Raw genomic sequence first — 24,204 nt, 5'->3', positions numbered from 1 at the left:
CAGTTGGTTAGGCATCCTACTTCAGCTCAGGTCATGATCTCACACTCCGTGAGTTCGAGCCCCATGTCAGGCTCTGTGCTGACAGCTCAGAGCCTGGAGCCTGCTTCAGATTCTGTGTCTCCCTCTCTCTGCTCCTCCTCTGCTCATGCTCTCTCTTTCACTCTCTCTCAAAAATAAACATTAAAAAAATTAAGAAAAAATATATAAATAAAAATGAGAATCTAGATTCTTTCCCCTAAGATCAGCTGCAAGACAAGGATGCCCCCCACCCTCTCCTCTTTGAGCACTCCTATTCAACATCATAGAAGTCTTAGTACAATAGAGCAAGAAAAATATTCAAATGTATACAGATTGGTTAAAAATGATTTTTTTTTCTTTTGAAAATGACCTAATTATTAAGGAATACACCTTATTAAGTAAATCATTAAGAATCAATATCAACAACAACAACCAAAAACTTCCGGAACAAATAAAGCCATTATAGAAAGGCTGAAGGATACAAGGTCAATACAAAATAGTCAACTGCTTTCCTATATATCAGTAATGAACAATTAGAATTAAAAAATTAAAAACACAATACCATTTACATACACATAAAAAACCTGAAATACAAATATAAATCTAATAAAAACCATGTACAAGATCTGTATGAAGAAAACTATAAAACTCTGATGAAAGAATCAAAGATGTAAATAAATGCAAATGATAATAATTAAAAATATTCACATTTATGAATAGAAAAAATAGATATATTCAAGATGTTAGTTCTTCCCAGTTTGATATACAGATTCAATACCATCCCAATCAAACTTCTAGAAACTTATATTCTGAATACCAACAGAGTCTAATGTTTATATAAAATGGCATAAGATCCAGAATAGCCAGCACAATATTAAAGAAGAACAAAGTGAGAGTACTGAAGTACTGAAACTACCTGACTTCAAGACCTCCTGTCAAGTTACAGCAATCAAGAATGTGGTATTAGTGAAATACAGAAAAAATGATGAGTGGAACAGAATAGAGAGCCCAGAAATACACCTACACAAATACAGCCGACTGATATTTGACAATGGAGGAAAATAATTCAGTGGGGGAAAAAGAAAGGAGTCTTTTTAAGAAATGGCTTTGGAACAACTGAACATCCACATGCAACACAATGAATGTAAACACAGGCTTTACACCTTTCACAAGAATTAACTCAAAATTGATCTTGGCTGAAATATAAAACACAAAGATATAAAACTCTTAGAACAGAAGAAAAACAAGGTAGACATTCTTGGTTTGGCAGTGACAATTAAGATAAAACACTAAAAGCATAACCCATGAAACACAAAATTAATAAATTGGATTTCATTATAGTTAAAATTTTCTGTCTTGTAAAAGGTTCTGTTAGGAGAATGAAGAGATAAAACACATAAGAGGAGAAACATTTACAAAACACAATTGGCAAAGGATTTATATTCAAAATTTCCAAAACTGTTAAAACTCAGCAATAAGAAATCAAACAGCTTAGGTAATAAATAGGCGAAAGATCCGAAGAGATGTCTTACAAAAAGGAGATATACACATGGCAAATAAGCATTTGAAAGATGTAAACAACATGTTTAATGCCATTAAGGAATTGTATGTTAACAATCCGATGCTATAGCACATCTATTAGAATAGCTAGAGTTCAAACTACTGACAACACCAAATGCTTATGAGTGTGGAGCAACAAGAACTCTCGTTTATTGCTGGAGGAAATGAAAAATGGTACAAGCCACTGTGAAAGACAGCCTGGCAGTTTCTTTCAAACTAAACACACCACCTTTATGATCCAGCCATGATATTTACCCAAATGAACAGAAAACATCTGTCCAAACAAAAACCTTCACGTGAGCGTTTGTAGCAGCTTTATTCATAATTCCCAATATTTGGAAGCAACCAAATAGGTGTTTCAGTAGGTGAATAGATAAATAAGCTGTGATGCATTCAGACAATGCCATATTATTCAGCACTAAAAAGAAATGAGCTATCAAGTCACAAAGACATATGGAGGATCCTTAAACGCATATTGCTAAGTAAAAGCGGCCAATTTGAAAAGGTTATGTACTCTATAATCCCAACAATATGATTTTCTGGGAAAGGCGAAACTAACGAGACAATGAAAGGATCAGTAGCTGACCAGGAGTTCAGAAGGAGAGACAGAAGGATGACTACGTGGAGCACAGTGGATTTGCAGGGCCGTGGAAACATTCTCGAAGATACTGTAATGGTGGATTTATGTTACACATTTGTCAAAAATATATAAATATGCAACACAAGGAGTCAACCTTAATGTAAAATGTGGACTTCAGTCATAATAAGGTATCAATACTGGCTCATCAGTTGTGAGAAGTATATCACACTAATCCAAGACATTAATAATAAAGGCAACTGTGTACAGAAGGAGAGAGGGTATATTAGAAATCTCTATTTTCACTCATTTTTTTTTTCTGTAAACCTAAAAATTCTCTGAAATATAAAATCTATCAATTAGGCATTTTAAAGTCATGGATAAAAGGTATATAATAAGAAGGTTATGAATCAGAAATAAAACTGATATTTCATGAGACAACTGCCAAGAATTTAATGAAGTAGTTTATCACAATACTAAAATAGAAAAAAAAAAGGAAAGAAAGAAAAAAGGAGACAATATGAAGCATGGCATTGCACAAGAATGAGTTTCAGTACATAGAGTGTGTTCACATGTCATGTCTATTTTTCTTCAAAATTTTTACTTTTCTCACCACTAACATATAGATAATGGAAACAAAATAAACATTAAAGTAAGAATTTTCAAAATTACCTAGAGTATTTTTATTTGCATTTTTTTAAAAAAGCTCTCATCTTCCCACTACGCATCTGACCTTTTCTATTTTCAATCAACCTCCTTCATTGTTTTAACCTTCTACATGACATAAAAAGTTCTTTTTCTTGTTTTCTTTTTAAAGATTACTGAACTTGCACTTTTCTATGAACATTTATTCAATATTTTCCCATATTGTTCCCTGCCCTCTTTGCAATAGTTTCAACCACCAAGAAATGGAGTCCCTTTATGTCTTTCTGAATGTTGGCTGGCCTTGTTTGACAAAATGCAGTAGAAGTGGTAGTATGCTTCTTCTTAGGCTTAGGCTTTGTACATTCCTACTCCTTCTGTTAAAAATCTGAAACCATGTAAATGAACTTAGGCTAGCATGCTGAAGGGTGAGACCATTGGGCTGTAGCCCAAGTTTTCCAAGGTATCATTTGTGAATGACATTTTTTTAAAGAGCCAGCCATGGTCAATCTACCAGCTGACTGAAATACATGAAGCAAGACCAGCTGAGACTAGTAAGAATGATCCAGTAAGAACAACCTAGATGTTTTGCTAACCTACAAATACACATGAGCTAAATAACTACTTAAATTTCTTTAAGCCACAAAGTTTTAGAATAGTTACACAACAAAAGTTAAGTAAAACAAAAAACTTCAAAAGACACAAATATAATAATGACCATCAAAACTTTTTTTCTCATGAATTTTCTGGGAAAGGCGAAACTAACGACACAATGAAATTTTATTTATTTATTATCTCCAACTGGATATCCCACTGGCAACTTAAGCCTTATCAATACTGAAATCATTGCTCCTTTTCCAAATTTTTATATTTTATATTTTTTCTTCAGCCATATTACTTAAAAATCATACACATTTGAAAAATTATTTTAATTACAATTCTTTATCCTTAATATATCACCAAGTGGATAGTGAGTCACCCCAAATGTCTCATAAATGCATTCTTATTTCCTGTTTATAGTATAATAGTGTTCACTTAGCATATCTTGAACTATAACATGGATGATATATTCTCTTTTTAACTGCTCTTTTAATTTTCAGGGTTTCTTCAATCCAAATCTTCTAGAAGTATATTTCTATATTGAAATCATTATTATTTAAATACCTCATAAAATTTATTTTTTCTTGATACTATTTAAGGAAAATTGTATTATATCTGATATATGAAAACAGAATCCACTATCATGAGTTCCTAGACTACTTAGGTTATATTTCGACCTTAGTTTGATCCCTGATTCTCTCATTCTATATTGTAACTACTCTAAGTATACTCATTTATTCCATATCTCCTTGTCTTTGTAAAAGCTGTTTCCTCTGCCTAGAATTCGCTAAATTCAATGTTATCATATGTTGACTGACCCACTTTTTCTTCAAGTGACAGTTCATGTATTATCACCTGTAACTATAGATGGAACATATTAGATAGAAATAAAAAAAATATGATAGCTTAGAGAGTAAACACCATCACTGAGGCAATATTGATTATGTCGTTATTTTTTTTAATGCTTATTTTTGAGAGAGAAAGTGTGAGCAGGGTAGAGGCAGAGAGAGAGAGAAAGAGAGAGGAAGAGAAGCTCTGAAGTGGGCTCCACGTCGACAGCAGCAAGCCTGATGTGGGGCTTGAATTCACAAACTGTGGGATCATGACCTGAGTCAAAGTCAGACAATCGACTGAGCCACCCAGGCACCCCTCATTTTTTTTAAATATATTAATTTATTTTGAGAGAGACAGATAGAGACCGAGTGGGAGAGGGATAGAGAGAGAGGAAGAGAGAGAATTCCAAGCAGGTTCTGCAGCTGTTAGTGCAGAGCCCTACGTGAGTTTGAGCTCATTGACCTGAGAGATCATGACCTGAGCAGAAACTAAGAGTCAGATTTTTAACTGACTGAGCCATCCAGGAGCCCCTCTTTCATTATTTTTTTTAAGTCCGTTTCAATCACTCATCCAAAAACATGTCCTGTACTTATCTGAGACTACTATTGTTTTCTCTGATATTATAGTCAAAATATTACCAGCACTTTGTTTTTCCCTAAAGCCTCTACTGGCTTCAAATAAGCCAATATAATATTCACTCTCTCTCTCCCTCTCTTTTTTTTTTTTTTGAAACATCACCGTATTCATCTCAATTTTAAGCTTTTATAATGCTTTAAAAAAACTATGAGTAAAATTTTCTTTGGGCAAATAGATCTGATATCATTGGATGTACCAAATTCTATCTTCTCTGCCCAATCATGTAGTTCATACATGTCCTACACAGCCCGATGCTTTAAAGAATTGCCAGTGTATTTTTTTCAAAAGGTACTGACAAAAATTAAAGCCTGTTTTTTTTTTTTCAGTGTAGTCTTCTTTGAAAAGAGACACTTTCTTTGATAATACTTAACAGTTGTCATTCCATCACACTTTGATATCAATCACTCACTCCACATTAGTGTTAAGTCCCCCCATAATCAGCAGATGTATCATTTCATAGTGTCCTTGAGCTTCTAATTGACAGTCAGTTCTCAGTTCCATCTTCCTAAATTCTACATTTGGTGACAGTGCTTAGAAAACACTCAATTTTACTGATGCTCTTTAGGGATTTTCTGAGATGTGGGGAATTAGGTGATGTCTTTTTTATTCTCAGTTTGTCATTTCTGTGAGTCTAGATTCATCACTGAACTTATCCAAAAAATAATGCAGTGATAAATGACTAAAGGGACTAAAGTGCTAAAGACTTTAGGGTCTATAGTTTTTCCTATAGTTGATAATAGTTAGTTACAATTCATAAATAATTGCAAACAATTTCAGTATTATCAATGGCAGTCGCCAGTGTGATAAAATCAATTTAGCTAATTATATACATCCACCATTTTCAAAAAACTTGAATAAAAAGCTTTACTGGAAGATATTTATCTTTTATGACTATAATTTTGAGACATTTCTTCTTACAAGAAAATCTCAAGATTGTACTTAGAATTGGCATAATTTTTATTGGAAATTTACATTTTGTTTATAAATTGCATTATAATTTTATTTATAATTTACTGGTTTCCATGTCTTAAAATATATTTTTTCCTAACGTATAATTTTTTTATCAAAGACTTGCAGTTGTGGAACTTAGCAAAAAATTCAATAATTTTCGTAGTAAGTATTTTTGTATTTTTAGCATTTGATTTATTAAATAAAATATTTATTGTATAGATTTCCTGATCCTCAAACCACAGTCAAAACTCACTCATTTAGTGATAGCCCCTTACTATCTCTCATGTAATTTAAACTAGTATTTTCTTACTTTAATATTATGCAGTGATATTTACTCAAACATCACTCAGTTTGCCTTCTGCTACTCTCCCACCAACAGAAGGACAGGCCAAACCCAGCCCCAGGAGCAGGAGCATCCCACCAGGGCAGTGGCACAAAGTCAGACACAAAGAGATGGGCTGTTTCTTGGGTGGGGTGTGGGGTTCGCTTCGCTGGATGACTTCGGAAGGACAGCATTAGCTCCTCCTCATCTTTGTCCTCCAACCAGAAACCAAGAAAGAAACAAACACCCCCAAGAAGAAGGAGAGTAAAATTATTGTGAGCAAGAATTCTAAACTCCTCAATACTAACGCAAAGAGGATTCAGAAGGAACTGGCAGACATCACTTTAGATCCTCTACCTAACTGTAGTGTTGGTCCCAAAGGTGGTAACATCTATGAATGGAGATCCACCATGCTGGGGCGTCCAGGATCTGTATTTGAGGGCGGTATACTCCTCCTTTATACCACTTTTATACCAGAATACCCCTTTCAACCTCCAAAGGTTACATTCTGGACGATAATCTCTCACTGTAATATTAACAGTCAAGGAGTTATTTGCTTGGACATATTAAGAAGATGATTGGAGTGCAGCACTAACCTTTTCTAAAGTTCCCCTTTCTATCTTCTCCCTTCTTAACAGACTGTAATCCTGCTGACCCTCTGGTGCATAGTGTTGCCATTGAGTATATGACCAACAGAGCAGAACATGATAGAATGTCCAGACAGTGGACCAAGAGATATGCTACATAAATTGGGTTTTCACAATTCTTATGTTGTTTGTCAGAGAGAGCTACTTGTGATTTTGAAGGGGTGGGGGAGGGCGGGAGTTGGTAAAAAGTAGGGTATTTCTATAACAGATTTTATTCAGTTTATTTCCTAAGATTTTGTTGTAACTTAAGGTATCTTGCTACACTATACAGAATTGATAATAGCAACTCTTAAAACTGTCATTACTTCTGTAATATTAGCTGAAGTATAGAACAGAGAATAGGCATTTGGGTTCAGTTGCTTGTAGTCTGTAAATTTAAAATAGCTTCATTTTGTGCAGGTTATACACATGGCCATTTATGTAAAGTCTTTCCAAGACTACATATTTTTTGGCTCAAAAAATGGAATTTATTTTTCCTTCTTGGGAGGGCACATTGATATTTAACAGTTTTTAGAGACTGTCACCATATATATACACACACACACACACACACACATATGTATACATATATATATATACACGTATACGTGTATACACGTATACGTATATATATATATATATATATATATATATATATATATAATGGTCACAGGGCCATAAGACACCATAGAAGAAATGAGTAGTTATGTATTTTATTTTATATGCCAGTCTACTTTACTGTGCCAAGGTGAGAGGTTTGAATCACTTGTGAAAACCTGTAGTAAACTACATTAAGCTGTTAATTGTAAGGTATAAAATAGGAGTTGCTCAGTGGATTGGTTATATGTTGTGCACTACTTACATCTGCATTTGTTAGTGTGCTAGTATACAATAGTAGAACAAGCAAAATGAATCTCTTAATTTATTAAACTCTTTAATATATATTCTCATTTAATCCTCTGACGATGTTTCCCAACAAACTGTCCTACAGACACACTCTTTTCCTGCCTCTATCATTTGTTTTTCATCAGCATCTACAAATATCCAAACACCCTCATCTTAACAACTGCTTAAAAATACTTAGGCATAATTAAGTGATTTAAAGCTATAGTTTCTCTTTATAAAATTGTTACTATTGTAGTTACTCTTTGTACGCTTTATAAATAATTTCAATAATAATTATTAAGGTGTATTTGGATTGATACCAATTTATATAGATCTCAGGACTTCCTCCATGTACTGTAAGTTTCAGGAAGGCAGTTTTGTATCTTCACTGAGTCTAGTACAATGATTTGCATAGAGTAAACACTTTAAATGCTTTGGCATAAATGAAAGATACATACTATGTTATGAGTTACAAATAATGAAGACATCATTGTTGTATCAACAACTTTTATTGTAAAATTTCATGTCTATAAATGTAATTTAAATCATTTTATATCATTTAATGTCATTATTTTTCAATGAAATATTAGAAGAAGCATACTTTCTAAAACTCTATGTTTCAAAAGAGTGGAAACCAAAAAAAGAAAAAAAAAAAAGAAAAGAAAACAAGAGTGGAAACCAGAGATAAAAATACATAAGTCTATCTCATATTTGAGTAAGTGAGCTAAGGAGGATGTTGTAATTCTCAAGAGAGAAAGGCTCTATTTTCATGTAGGTGGCTGTCAAACCTTAATGTTGTTTTGTGCATCACCTTGCCAACTCACTGAAAGACAGGTTACAGTGCCAATAGCTCAATAATTCCAAATAAACAAGTCTGAGAAATGTCCAGGGCCCTCCATTTTAAACCTTATAAGTGTTTCTTATAAGTATCATACACAATGGCTTTTACTTGCTTGCTTGTTTGTTTGTATTTGTTGTTATTTATTTGGATGGGGAAGAAGGTATACTGAAATTAAAAGAGAAAAGGAATTTAAGACTTACGTCACTTCATATAACATAATAAAAAATGCAGAAATTGGGTTCTCAAAACTCTGCAGAAAAGATATTTTTAGGAATTTGGAAATGGCTATTGAGGGGGAAAATATCCACATAATGTTGGAAAGGTTGGGTTTGGGGATAATTAGGAATGATAAGAATTATCAATTGGCAAGGGTGAAAGATGAAAAAGGAACTTGGAAGAATACTAGTATTTAATTTGTTTTTTGTTCTGATTTGGGCTTTAATCTTTTTTTTGTTTTCAAATCTACACCTTTATTTATTTACTTTTCAGTTAGTTTAAATCCTTGAGGGGTACAGCATCACACGGATTCTGTGACCAATGGCTTTAGCAGGAATGTTGCTTCAGAATTTGGCATGAACCATGCCACTGTTTCCATGAGCATGAGTTACTTTTCCCCAGATTACTCTGGTTTTACTCGGTTTGCCACCAGGAGTCACTGTGTTGTTCTTTGCTTTGTACACATAAGCACATCTTTTGCCTAGATAGAATTCAGTTTCATCTCGAGCATAAACGCCTTCAATTTTAAGAAGAGCTGTGTGCTCCCTCTGGTTCCAGAGACCCCACTTACAGTCAGAAAAAATGACTTTGGACTACAGCGTTCCAGACATATTTGTCATTTCAGGAGTCTTGTTCCCACCAGGCAGGTTCCAAGATGGCGGAAAGAGATGGGTTTTAATCTTTGCTTTCCCACCACATTCTTGTTATCCTCATACTTTCAAAGTATTACTGATATAGACTTGCATTTTTTTGTTTTTGTCTCTATTTTTTGAGGAATTGAAGCTGAAATAAAGCATACACATGCACAAAAGAGGACAGCTCTAGGAGGTGACAGCTGAAACTGGGTCTGAAAACAAATATCAGGGGTGTGAAGGGGCGCCTGGGTGGCTCAGGCGGTTAAGCATACGACTTCAGCTCAGGTCATGATCTCACAGTCCGTGAGTTCGAGCCCTGCGTCAGGCTCTGTGCTGACAGCTCAGAGCCTGGAGCCTGCTTCAGATTCTGTGTCTCTCTCTCTGCCCCTCCCCTGCTTATGCTCTGTCTCGCTCTGTCTCAAAAATAAATAAAAAAAATTAAAAAAATATCAGGGGTGTGAAGTCATAGAACATTACCAACTTTTGAGGCATCATCAGAAGTGATGTAATGGGAGAAGGAGATTTTTGATAGGACCAGGGATGGAAGCTGAGGCCATTCTATTTGGATTAAAAAGTAATTTTGTACCAACAAATCTGTACCAACAAAATTCAGAAAAATGGGGTGGTAATTGGATAAGACCAAACAGAAATTCATGAATGAAACATATAAAAGAATGCAAAGTCCAACCAATCTGTTTCCCCATCCTATTTTCTTGGTACACTGTGTCTGACTTGAAAGGAAAGTAGCTTAACTAACTTCTAGAATAATTAGAAGATCTACTTTGTCATTGAATCTGGCACTGAAATTGAGGAAATGGTTTGTTCTGTACTTCTGGAAGACTTCACATTGGGGACATGTACATGAGATGTGTAGGTCTGATAAAACTTTGACAGTACAAATACAAAAAGTTGCAGCATAGTTTATGTTTAACAGGCTATTTATCCATAGTCTAAGTTCTTTAAAAAAGAAGAAAAGATATTTTCTGAAACTCTGATACCAAGTCAGAGACATCACAAAATCAGCTTTGAGCTGTTACCAGGGATGACATGTGAACATGCACTGAGAAGTGATGAGGAGCTCTAAATTGTTTATTTAGTGAGGAAACCAATTCATTTGATCCAATGCCTGGCAGTTTCTTTTCATTCTTTCTTTAGTCTTGTTTCTTTGTTTGATGCAGGTCAGGGAGCCAATGCTATTATATCCTATGCAATTGGTAAGCACGTTTCCCCCTCATTATCACATCATTCTTTGTTCAAAGGATATTTGATGTATGTGGCAGCTTTTGAACCTTAAAGATGAATATAAAGAAATATTCAAATAATGCTTTGAATTAACATCAAACATCAACATTTCAGAAGACAAACTGATCAGAATTTACTAGATGCCACAGAAAATTCATTCTGGATAAGGGAAAATAATTAGCTTTGGAAAAGTCACCATGTGTGATTAAAAGAAAAAACAATTATAAGACGTTTATTTAGTATGGTTTATTCCAATTAAAAACAACTGCCTCTACTCAAATACCTGCACAGAGCCCTCGAGATAACTAGAAATTTGCCTTAGTCTGAATTAGTTTGTATTTTTTCCACAGAAACTATATATTTTATTTATTTTTAATTTACTAATGAAACTACTCATATCAAAAGCATCTTCATATTTCTGCCATTGCTGCTTCAATTTTCTTCCCCAATTAGGAACAAAAATTAGTGTTGTGAATTTAATGCTAATGAGTGAATAGAAAAGAAACACGAGGTGTACTTCTCCATAATTAAACATAATTTTCTCCTAAAACTAAAAATCAAGGGAAAGAATGTGATTAAAATATATTAAATTTATTTTAGGAATTACTAATTCAAAAAAGTATTTGAAGTTTCGGGACAATAAAATATAAATACATTCTCATTGCTATTATTAAAAGAAAAATAATTTCCTATTTTGAACATAAATAACAAAATCATAAACAAATAAATAAATGGCAAGCAAGTCCTAAGAGAAAAATGTTACTAAAAGTTGAAAGGTTAAAGTTGAGGTTAAAGGTAAAGTTGAAAGGTTAAAAAAATTGAAATTGTATATCAATATTTTGGAATTTACTTAAGAAAGGAAAATCCATGTTGATCACTCTAGAGAAGTCTTATTAAACTCTGCATTAAATTATTGTGTTGGTTGTTCAACATTAAGAGACATTCTTGATCAATGATTGTTAGAGGTAGAATGTCCTATGAACAGAATTCATGAAGAGTAATGTAGGTGAAAAATGATTACAAGTGCTAATACGTCTGTGTATTACTTTTTAATGACGATAAATTTATGGAAGTCACTTTTCAAACATATAACAAGGGTTATAATGGTTTATAAACTTATTAAAAGTATATCCTTAAGGAACAATCAATGAAGTGAGAATAAGGAAAATTAAACTATTAACCAGTTAATACAAAGAGAATGTGACCTCCAATTCTTCAGATTTTATCTCATATTTTTCATTATTTTTTAATAGAGATTTAATGATGAATCTGGTATTTTTATGGATTGGTTTAGTTTCACTTCAACACCACTTTATGGCATTCTTTCCACTCTATTTCATAGTTTCTCTGTCTGATATAAAATCCAAAGATAGTTCAAAGAATTCACATGTTTTATTTCATAAAACCTATCTTTATGTAACAAATATTGGTGCTTAAAAAATAGCATTTTGTTAGTAGTTTTTACATAGTTAGAATGGTCACATCAATACTCATTTTACATCTGCAATTAGTCTTGAGGGTTTCCTAAAATATATTTTTTGGGGATTCAATTGAATAATGAGTTAATTCACATATGTTTAAATAATAAAGTAATTCGTGTGTGTGTGTGTGTGTGTGTGTGTGTTTTATTCACACATTCTTATGCTGTTACTGATAGGTTACTTAGTGAATTAAAGAAAAAAATACTAACAATTAAAGTAAATTTATATTATAGGTTCTCGAATGTATATAGTTATTTTTGGTACAAAAATGTATTTTTTTTTCATTTTTAGGGGAATAAACTATTTGTTGAGAAAGTTTCATCAGGCAGCACTCGGTGCTAGACATTTAATTGTATTAGTAAACTCGGTCCTCATAGTGCTTATATTGCAGTGTAGCCAACCATTAATATAATAATGTTATAATATATTATGTATAGTATATTATATATTAAATAATATTAAAAATATTGAATATATAATAATTAATAACTGTTATTATATGTAAATATATATTTGTTTCTATATTTATATATAAGTATTATAAATAATATTATATAATATATATAAATATAAGTTATGTATAATATATAATAAATATATATAATATATAATATACATTTTAAGTAATGTATAATAAATAATATATATTAAATGTATATATTTAATATATAATATTGTATAAACATTAATAAATAATATATCATTAATATATAATATTATAATGAATATAAAAATAATATATAATATACTAATAAATATGATATAATAAATATAATATAATGAATAATATAATAAATATATAATAAAATATAATTAATATATTATATAAAAATAAACACAATGTATAATATAATGAATATTAAAATATACAGTATATTAAAAGTAATAGATGCAAGAATAAAAATAAAGCTATGAAGGAGGACATTGAATGCTGGGGACTACTTGCAATTTAAAGTAGTCAGAGAAAAAAGTAGTCTGAGAATGCCTCACTGACCAATTGCCAATTAAAGATGTAATGGGATGGAGGACAAGAGATAGGCAGATGGACCTAGGAGGATGCTTTTTTCCAGGTAAATGAATCAGCATTATGCTTATAGTGAAGGAAGAACAGAAAGATAGCAAGATGTACTGGATGAAATGAGTAAGAGGGAGAAGGGAAATGATGCCCAAGAGGTAATTATGCATATTGCAGAATCTTGATTGTGAGAACCTTGCAGGACAATGTAGGGTGTTGGATTTTAAGTCTGAGTGATGTAGGAAGATAATGGAAGTTTGTTTTTGGTTTTGGTTTTGTTTTGTAAAAAGTAACATAACTATGGATTCTGATGGATTTGAACTTGTTATTCTAGCCCCAAGGAAACATACGGGAATGAACATTGTTCCCTAATCATTTATAGTGAGTACCTGTAAGTATGATGAACCAAGTAACTCTACAACCAACCTTGTTTAATACTACAGAATGTACAAAAGTGGTATAAAACTTAACCAATTTTACATCCACACTGATCAGAGATTCTTCAAAAATTCTAAGCATTACTGAAAAATATCTCTGAATTCATAGGAAGAAAAAATCTTCAGAAATATGGCACAAAAATAATCTTTTTTCTTTGCCCAAACTATAATGAAATGGATCTAAAGACACACGTGCATAAGGATATATTACATTTTCTATTGAAGACACCTGCTAATTTTCACCCTATAAATGCCATATCAGTGTGGACCCTCTTATTGGTTAGGTTCAGCATACCTCCCCTACTCTTTTATTTTTTAGTCATTACAAGTTTTTAGTAAAAAGCAGCTATGAATTGGACTTTGGGCTATTATTTAGGTCATCTTTCCTCTACATCAAGGAGAATGTATTTGATATTTCTGAACTAGTTCTGTTCTAAGTTCCCAGAAGTAATGGATACTTTGTTTTCATATTTTTATGCCCCACCTGTTATTTCAGAGGGTATGTAAGAGTGAAAGCTATTTTAATAGTAAAGGAGTTAGAGGCTTCTGGGAAGATGGCGGCGTAGGAGGACTCTGAGCGCACCACGTCCTGCGGGTCACTTATATTCCACTTACACCTGCCTAAATAACCCAGAAAATTGCCAGGAGACTAGCAATACAGATTCTCCAGAGCTAAGCGTAGACAACAGGTCCACGGAAGAGGGTAGGAAGGGCGGCGAGGCAGTGTGCACTCCATGGACTGGCAGGAGGGAGCCGGAGCAGAGGGGCAGCCCGCCTGTAAAGCAGAGCCCCTGAGTCTGGCTTGCAAAAGCAGAGGGCCGGAGGGAGTGTGTTCTGACAGCAAACGGGACTTGACGTCTGGAAGGTTATAAGCTAACAGCTCTACTCAGAGAGTGGGAGGGCTGGAGGACAACGGGAGGGAGAATTATTGAGCCCCGGATGACAGAGCACAGTTTGGCCGGGAATAGAGGTGCTCGCCAGCGCCATCTCCCTTGCCCATCCCCCAGCCAAAATCCCAAAGGGAACCAGTTCCTGCCAGGGAACTGGCTTGCACCATGCAACACCGAACACTGTGCTTCTGCAGATCCATCCCTCTGGCAGGTCTGACTCCATCCCGGTGCCACAAGACCCTCCCAAAGCATATCATCGAAGGAAAAGCAAGCTGAGCCTGCACCTCCCGCCCCTGTGCACCTTGCCGATCCACCCCAGCTAATATGCCAGATCCGCAGCACCACAAGCCTGGCAGTGTGCAAGTACCCCAGATGAGCTATGCCACCCCACAGTGAATCCCGCCGCTAAGAGAGGGGAAAAGAAGGTACACACCAGTCTGACTGTGGCCCCAGCAGTGGGCTGGGGGCAGACATCAGGTCTGACTGCGTCCTCGCCCACCAACGCAAGTTATTCAAGACAGCACAGGGGAAGTGCCCCACAGTTCCGCACCACTCCAGGGACTATCCAAAATGAACAAACAGTAGAATTCCCCTCAAAAAAACCTTCAGGAAATAATGACAGCTAATGAACTGATCAAAAATGATTTAAACAATATAACAGAAAGTGAATTTAGAATAATAGTCATAAAATTAATCGCTGGGCTTGAAAACAGTATAAAGGACAGCAGAGAATCTCTTGCTACAGAGATCAAGGGACTAAGGAACAGCCAGGAGGAGCTAAAAATGCTATTAATGAACTGCAAAATAAAATGGACAATACCACAGCTCGGACTGAGGAGGCAGAGGAAAGAATAGGTGAACTAGAAGATAAAGTTATGGAAAAAAAAGAAGCTGATAAAAAGACAGATGAAAAAATCCAGGAGTATGAGGGGAGAATTAGAGAACTAAGTGATGCACTAAAGAGAAATAATATACGCGTAATTGGTATTCCAGAGGAGGAAGACAGAGGGAAAGGTGCTGAAGGTGTACTTGAAGAAATAATAGCTGAGAACTTCCAGGATCTGAGGAAGGAAAAAGGCATTGAAATCCAAGAGGCACAGAGAACTCCCTTCAGCCGTAACTTGAATCGATCTTCTGCACGACATATCATAGTGAAACTGGCAAAATACAAGGATAAAGAGAAAATTCTGAAAGCAGCTAGAGATAAACATGCTCTAACATATAAAGGGAGACCTATAAGACTCGTGACTGATATCTCTACTGAAACTTGGCAGGCCAGAAAGGAATGGCAGGAGATCTTCAATGTGATGAACAGAAAAAATATGCAGCCGAGAATCCTTTATCCAGCAAGTCTGTCATTTAGAATAGAAGGAGAGATAAAGGTCTTCCCAAACAAAAACTGAAGGAATTGGTCACCACTAAACCAGCCCTACAAGAGATCCTAAGGGGGATCCTGTGAGACAATGTACCAGAGACATCACTACAAGCATGAAACCTACAGACATCACAATAACTCTAATCCCATACCTTTCTATAATAACACTGAACATAAATGGACAAAATGCGCCAACCAAAAGACATAGGGTATCAGAATGGATAAAAAACAAGACCCATCTATTTGCTGTCTACAACAGACTCATTTTAGACCTGAGGACACGTTCAGATTGAGAGTGAAGGGATGGAGAACTATTTATCATGCTACTGGAATTCAAAAGAAAGCTGGAGTAGCCATACTTATATCAGACAAACTAGACTTTAAATTAAAGGCTGTAACAAGAGATGAAGAAGGGCATTATATAATAATTACAGGGTCTATCCATCAGGAAGAGCTAACACTTATAAATGTCTATGCACTGAATACGGGAGCCCTCAAATATATAAAACAATTACTCACAAACATAAGCAACCTTATTGATAAGAATGTAGTAATTGCAGGGGACTTTAACACCCCACTTATAACAATGGATAGATCATCTAGATACATGGTCAATAAAGAAACAAGGGCCCTGAAGGATACATTGGATCAGATGAACTTGACAGATATATTTAGAACTCTGCATCCCAAAGCAACAGAATATACTTTCTTTTCGAGTGCACATGGAACATTCTCCAAGATAGATCACCTACTGGGTCACAAAACAGCCCTTCATAAGTATACAAGAATTGAAATCATACCACGCATACTTTCAGACCTCAATGCTATGAAGCTTGAAATCAACCACAGGAAAAAGTCTGGAAAACCTCCAACAGCATGGAGGTTAAAGAACACCCTACTAAAGAATGAATGGGTCAACCAGGCAATTAGAGAAGAAATAAAAAATATATAGAAACAAACGAAAATGAAAATACAACAATCCAAACACTTTGGGATGCAGCGAAGGCAGTCCTGAGAGGAAAATACATTGCAATCCAGGCCTATCTCAAGAAACACGAAAAATCCCAAACACAAAATCTAATAGCACATATAAAGTAAATACAAGCAGAGCAGCAAAGACAACCCAAGCCCAGCAGAAGAAGAGAAATAATAAAGATCAGAGCATAAATAAACAATATAGAAACTAAAAAAAAAAAAAACTGTAGAGCAGATCAATGAAACCAAGAGTTGGTTTTATTGAACAAATAAACAAATGTGATAAACCTCTAGCCAGGTTTCTCAAAAAGAAAAGGGAGATGACCCAAATAGATAAAATCATGAATGAAAATGGAATTATTACAAGCAATCCCTCAGAAATACAAGCAATTATCAGGGAATACTATGAAAAATTATATGCCAACAAACTGGACAACCTGGAAGAAATGGACAAATTCCTACACATCCACACGCTTCCAAAACTCAATCAGGAGGAAATAGAAAGCTTGAACAGACCCATAACCAGCGAAGAAATTGAATCGGTTATCAAAAATCTCCCAACAAATAAGAGTCCAGGACCAGATGGCTTCCCTGGGAAGTTCTACCAGACGTTTAAAGCAGAGATAATACCTATCCTTCTCAAGCTATTCCAAAAAATAGAAAGGGAAGGAAAACTTCCAGACTCATTCTATGATGCCAGGATTACTTTGATTCCTAAACCAGACAGAGACCCATTAAAAAAAGGGAACTACAGGCCAATATCCCTCATGAATATGGATGCAAAAATTCTCAATAAGATCCTAGCAAATCGAATTCAACAGCATATAAAAAGAATTATTCACCATGATCAAATGGGGTTCATTCCTGGGATGCAGGGCTGGTTCAACATTCGTAAATCAATCAATGTGATACATCACATTAATAAAAGAAAAGATAAGAACCATATGATCCTGTCAATCGATGCAGGAAAGGCATTTGAGAAAATTCAACATCCTTCTTAATAAAAACCCTCGAGAAAGTCGGAATAGAAGGAACATACTTAAACATCATCAAAGCATTTTATGAAAAGCCCACAGCTAATATAATCCTCAATGGGGAAAAACTGAGAGCTTTCCGCCTGAGATCAGGAACATGACAGGGATGTCCACTCTCACCACTGTTGTTTAACGTAGTGTTGGAAGTGCTAGCATCAGCAATTAGACAACAAAAGGAAATCAAAGGCATCAAAATTGGCAAAGATGAAGTTAAGCTTTCACATTTTGCAGATGACACGATATTATACATGCGAAATCTGATAGACTCCACCAGAAGTCTGCTAGAACTGATACACGAATTTAGCAAAGTTGCAGGATACAAAATCAATGTACAAAAATCAGTTGCATTCTTATACACTAATAATGAAGCAACACAAAGACAAATAAAGAAACTGATCCCATTCACAATTGCACCAAGAATCATAAAATACCTAGGGATAAATCTAACCAAAGATGTAAAAGATCTGTATGCTGAAAATTATAGAAAGCTTATGAAGGAAATTGAAGAAGATATAAAAATATGGAAAAACATTCCGTGCTCATGGGTTGGAAGAATAAATATTGTTAATATATCAATACCACCCAAAGCTATCTACACATTCAATGCAATCCCAATCAAAATTGCACCAGCATTCTTCTCAAAGCTAGAACAAGCAATCCTGAAATTCATATGGAACCACAAAAGGCCCCGAATGTCCAAAGTAATTTTGAAGAAGAAGACCTAAGCGGGAGGCACCACAATCCCAGATTTTAGTCTCTACTACAAAGCTGTCATCATCAAGACAGCATGGTATTGGCACAAAAACAGACACATAGACCGATGGAATAGAATAGAAACCCCAGAACTAGACCCACAAACGTATGGCCAACTAATCTTTGACAAAGCAGGAAAGAATATCCAATGGAAAAAAGACAGTCTCTTTAACAAATGGTGGTTGGAGAACTTCAACCTGCAGAAGAATGAAACTAGACCAGTTTCTTACACCATTCACAAAAATTAACTCAAAATGGATAAAGGACGGGAATGTGAGACAGGAACCCATCAAAACCCTAGAGGAGAAAGCAGGAAAAGATCTCTCTGACCTCAGCTGCAGCAATCTCTTAGTCAATACATCCCCAAAGGCAAGGGAATTAAAAGCAAAAATGAACTATTGGGACCTCATGAAGATAAAAAGCTTCTGCACAGCAAAGGAAACAATCAACAAAACTAAAAGGCAACCAACGGAATGGGAAAAGATATTTGCAAATGACATATCGGACAAAGGGCTAGTATCCAAAATCTATAAAGAGCTCACCAAACTCCACACCCAAAAAACAAATAATCCAGTGAAGAAATGGGCAGAAAATATGAATAGACCCTTCTCCAAAGAAGACATCCGGATGGCCAACAGGCACATGAAAAGATGCTCAACGTTGCTCCTTATGAGGGAAATACAAATCAAAACCACACTCAGATATCACTTCACGCCAGTCAGAGTGGCCAAAATGAACAAAGCAGGAGACTATAGATGCTGGCGAGGATGTGGAGAAACGGGAACCCTCTTGCACTGTTGGTGGGAATGCAAATTGGTGCAGCCACTCTGGAAAACAGTGTGGAGGTTCCTCAAAAAATTAAAAATAGACCTACCCTATGACCCAGCAGTAGCACTGCTAGGAATTTCCCCAAGGGATACAGGAGTACTGATGCACAGGGACACTTGTACCCCAATGTTTATAGCAACACTCTCAACAATAGCCAAATTGTGGAAAAAGCCTAAATGTCCATCAACTGATGAATGGAGAAAAAAATTGTGGTTTATATACACAATGGAGTACTATGTGGCAATGAGAAAAAATGAAATATGGCCTTTTGTAGCAACGTGGATGGAACTGGAGAGTGTGATGCTAAGTGAAATAAGCCATACAGAGAAAGACAGGTACCATATGTTTTCACTCTTATGTGGATCCTGAGAAACTAACAGAAACCCATGGGGGAGGGGAAGGAAAAAAAAAAAGAGGTTAGAGTGGGAGAGAGAGCCAAAGCATAAGAGACTCTTAAAAACTGAGAAAAAACTGAGGGTTGATGGGGGGTGAGAGGGAGGGGAGGGTAGGTGATGAGCATTGAAGAGTGCATCTTTTGGGATGAGCACTGCGTGTTGTATGGAAACTAATTTGACAATAAATTTCATATAATAAAAATATGAGATAAAAAAAGAGTAAAGGAGCTAAATATATTAGCTCACAAAGTATGTTCACATTGTCTTCTCTCTCCAAGGCTTTTTATGACAACAATAAGATATTCTGAACCATCTAACATTGTTGTAGAGAGTTGCATTTTTACTTTCTTATTCCTCTGAAAAATGTATTTTTCCCTACGCTTAACAATACATGAGGATTAAACATCCTTCATTATATAATCTAATCATATGACAGGAATGTGTACTCTTTATGAAGCAACAATATTTACAAAAGTATGTAATGAACTGATATTTAGAAGATCATAAACTCCTGAATGCTCAAGAAATGCTAGCATATTTCAAGAGAACTGCTAACTGAAAGGCCGTTTATGAAGATGAAAATGTTTGAATACTTTACTACCATGTACTCTATGACACCTTGCTGACCTTCAGACACTGGAAAATATGTATAAATCTCTGAAGAAACTCTATATCTGAGATTAGCCACTCTGTTGTAGATTTTTAAAAACATGAAACACATTATTAATATGATTTTATAAATCTCCAAACACCCCAAATAGGTAATTTCTATATAAACACACTAATGTACATGAACACACATACATAAACAATTATTTTAATATGTAAACACTGATTATTTTGTACGTGCTCCCATATCACCCCTGACTCTTTAACTTCCAAAAACTCACCCATGTTCTCCATTTGAAGTTAGCCAAAGTATAAAAAAATAGTAAACTAAATAGCAATCCAGCTTGTGCCACATCAAGAAAGTTACAGATATTCTATTCCTCAATTTCCTCAATAAAGTGGAGAAGATTATCACATGTAACCTACTAGGGTTTTGCATCTGTTAATTATTAATACATTTAAAGTCTTTGGAATTATACCTGCAACATAGTAAGCTTTCACAATGGTTAGCTATTATTATTTTTACCTCTTTGGAATTGATATAATTAATTAAACATTTTTTTAATGTTTATTTTTGAGAGGGAGCAGGCGAGGGGCTGGAGACACAGAATTGGAAGCAGGCTCCAGTCTCTGAGCTGTCAGCCCAGGGCCTGATGAGGACTCTAACTCTCTAGCCATGAGATCATTACCTGAGCCAAAGTCAAATGCTTAACCGACTGAGCCACCCTGGCGCCCCTGATGTAATTAATTCTTAAAAAAGAGTTAAGAAGAATGATATTTTGCATTAGTAGAGGACATGGCATTAAGGGAATTGAGTCAGCAAATTCAGAAGCAACAGCACCATTCTCAAAATCTGTGGGAGACACCAAACAAGCATAACTGCATAATAAGGCAATGACAGTCTTTATATAATTTTGCTGAAAATATCTGCATTTAGACAATTTGTAAAGAACTAAGACTTAGGAATGGAGAAAGGAACACTTGAGTCTTATCCTCTACTTTTTAATCCTTTAGGTCTATTGACTGACTACACAGTTGATATTTTGGAAAGGGGCGTAATGTCGTTAACTCTGAATTTGTAATTGTTTGGATTTAGAGTTAATAAGGGTTATCTGTTTTTAATATCTGTACTATAATGGAAGAAGCATAAGACAAGTGAGTTCTAGGAAGAAGATATGATATTGAATTAGACAAAGAATGCCACAGGAAATGTTTAATGATAATATAATGGATGTTTCAGAAAAGAGAAGGCCACATTCTAATATTTGATTGTTATTCCATCTGTATGATGAAAGTAGTATAACCCAAACACTTAACAATATTCATACAAATGGAAAAGCTAATGAGATAGATTTTTGTGCCAAAGGCCTTATATTTTCAGACCTGTCAGGACTGAGATATTGCAGCCACAGGCATATGTTATGAACAGTAAACTGGTGTCTTTCATGGTTGAACAAATTTTGCAGAAAATAACCTTGAAAGTATAGAATCAGATTTGGGTCCCCAAATGAAAGCCAGTAATATCACAATTGTCACTTTTTGTTTGATATTTAATAAGGAGAAATAATTCTGAAAAGTGTGTATGCAGTTATTATAGGGTCTGTCAATAACATTATATACTGGGAGCCCCTTTTTTTCATTCATAGTTAGGTATGATTAGTTTGATCACTTGAATTTCTCCAATATTCATTGAGGTTTTTTCTAATTCTTTTTCCTAAATTATTTTCCCCTAAAATCTTTACTTGGTCCTACTTCCAACAACAACAAGAAAAAATACAAAGTGTATTTACTGAGATATATTACTTTAAAACAATAAGATTTTTCATTGGTGTGACTTGAGACAAATCTCATTTAAGCACAGATATTATCTATATTCATTTAATTTGATCACTGAAAAACTCCCTTATTTCTTTAGAAAGATAAGTTGGTTTCACCTTAATTTTCAGTCACTCCCAAGTAATTATATTTTATGAACAACTGTGACAGTAATTTTTTTTAATCAAAATTTCATTTTTTCTCACCCCCTCTCCCTCTGGGGAAGAGCATACTTTCCTAGCTCATTGATTTGGGGATTTTTCCATGTGAATAGCACTAGCTGAAAAAATAGAGATGGAAGTGACACTGTGCTTGTTCTAAAACTAGATGTTAAGACTCTAAAAGTGTATGTTCATCTCCGTGGGAGCTTCTTTTCTGTCAAAAGAACATTCTCTAGAGTTGCTACCCCTTCAGCCCGAACACTGGGGTACGACATGCAGAGGAAAATCCCTCTGACTGATCTGCACATCTGCATTTTTTTTTTAATGTTGATATATTTATTTTGAGAGAGAGAGAGAGAGAGAACTCAAGCATGGATGGGGGAGGAGCGGAGAGAAGGGGAGCGAGAATCCTAAGCAGGCTACACACTCAGCACAGAGCCCAATGCAGGGCTTGATCTCACGGCCATGAGATCATGACCTGAGCCAAAATCAAGAGTCAAACACTCAACTGACTGAGCCACCCAGGTACCCTCAGATTTGTATTTTGAAGCAGATCTATTTTTAATCCACATACTTGTAAAGTATAAACACTTATGCCTTATGCAAATAAGCACTGAGGTGATGAAAACAGCACTATGGTGAAAATGGTTAACAAGCACAGCAACTATCTGCAAACATAGTAGGAAAATAATCTGGTAGAAAATATTCTGGATTAACAATTGAACTAGTACAAATATTCCAGAAAACAATCTTAATTTACAAGGTATTTTGTTAAGTAATACTCTTTATATAACACCTAGTGCTTCATCCATGATGTGCAAGTGTTAGAATTTTGTATCTGAGACTCAGTGCTTGCTACAAGCATGTATGTAGGGTGAATAGTGAAAATATTTTGGAATCATTCAAAAGCATGTATAACATTTACAAAATCATTTGTTATTAACCTTCTTAACAGTGCATATTTTAACATGTAAAGTATGTTAAAAATATATTTATTGAGATAATAAATTATTCCTGCTATGTATAGTGAAAAAATTGGCCTAGCCCAAAAGAAGTTTGGCATTTGCTCTTTGTTTTGGGTCTGTAATTGCTGTACCCTTGAAATGGCATTCTTTGCAAATTTGTGGTCATTCTGATTATTATAAGCCTATGTTATATTTTATAAAGTATTTATTAAAGATTTTTTAGTCAATTGAGAAATTAAAGAGCTATAAATCTTAATTTCTTGCTCTTGTATTGAAATAATAATCTTGGTTTATATCTATCACTTTGTTTTGTTTTTATATTCCCTTATTAAACTTTTTCATAGTTCTTAAAAATAGTGTGTCATTGGATTTTCTTTTCTGAATAAATTGGAGAAGCTTGTATATTCAAAATATGGCTTGTTTTTATTTTGTTAAAAAATATTCAGTTGCTTTTGCTCTTCTTATCCCATTTATGATTTTCTTTGAAAGGTAAACTCTATAAAGCACTTCTTATATTTCAAAATAACTGTTTTAGGTTTTGATTTGTATTTCATCAAACATATAGATTGAGGTAGATTTAGTTGTTACACTTAAAAGTAGTATATTTTACCATTTATTAAAAACTTTCCCATTATGATTACAAATAATTGTATTCTTTTCTTCTGATGACTCAAATATGTTTCTGATTAAGATTACCCCTATGTGTTTTATTGCTCTTCAGTAGACTTTCTGGAAATTTATTCAAAATTGAACAATTAATTATCTCTTGCTTAATTTGTGCCAGGTACTCTACCAGATATTTGACATACTTTGTTAACCCTTTCATAAAAACATTTGTTCAAATAAGAGAAAGGAGTACATGTTCTATGATAACAATGTTTGAAAC

The 24,204-nt window shown here is 34.5% G+C and overlaps 2 pseudogenes; one reads left to right on the top strand and one right to left on the bottom strand.

Moving 5' to 3' along the window:
- Positions 1 to 2,143: 2,143 nt before the first annotated feature.
- On the top strand, positions 2,144 to 6,888 carry LOC123596378 (annotated as a pseudogene).
- Positions 6,889 to 8,949: 2,061 nt separating this feature from the next.
- Positions 8,950 to 9,319, bottom strand: LOC123582882 (annotated as a pseudogene).
- Between the last annotated feature and the right edge of the window lie 14,885 nt (positions 9,320 to 24,204).

This window comes from Leopardus geoffroyi, chromosome B1, assembly GCF_018350155.1.
Source record: "Leopardus geoffroyi isolate Oge1 chromosome B1, O.geoffroyi_Oge1_pat1.0, whole genome shotgun sequence".
In the NCBI taxonomy this organism is placed as follows: domain Eukaryota; kingdom Metazoa; phylum Chordata; class Mammalia; order Carnivora; family Felidae; genus Leopardus; species Leopardus geoffroyi.
This window is presented reverse-complemented; position numbering and strand designations above follow the sequence as displayed.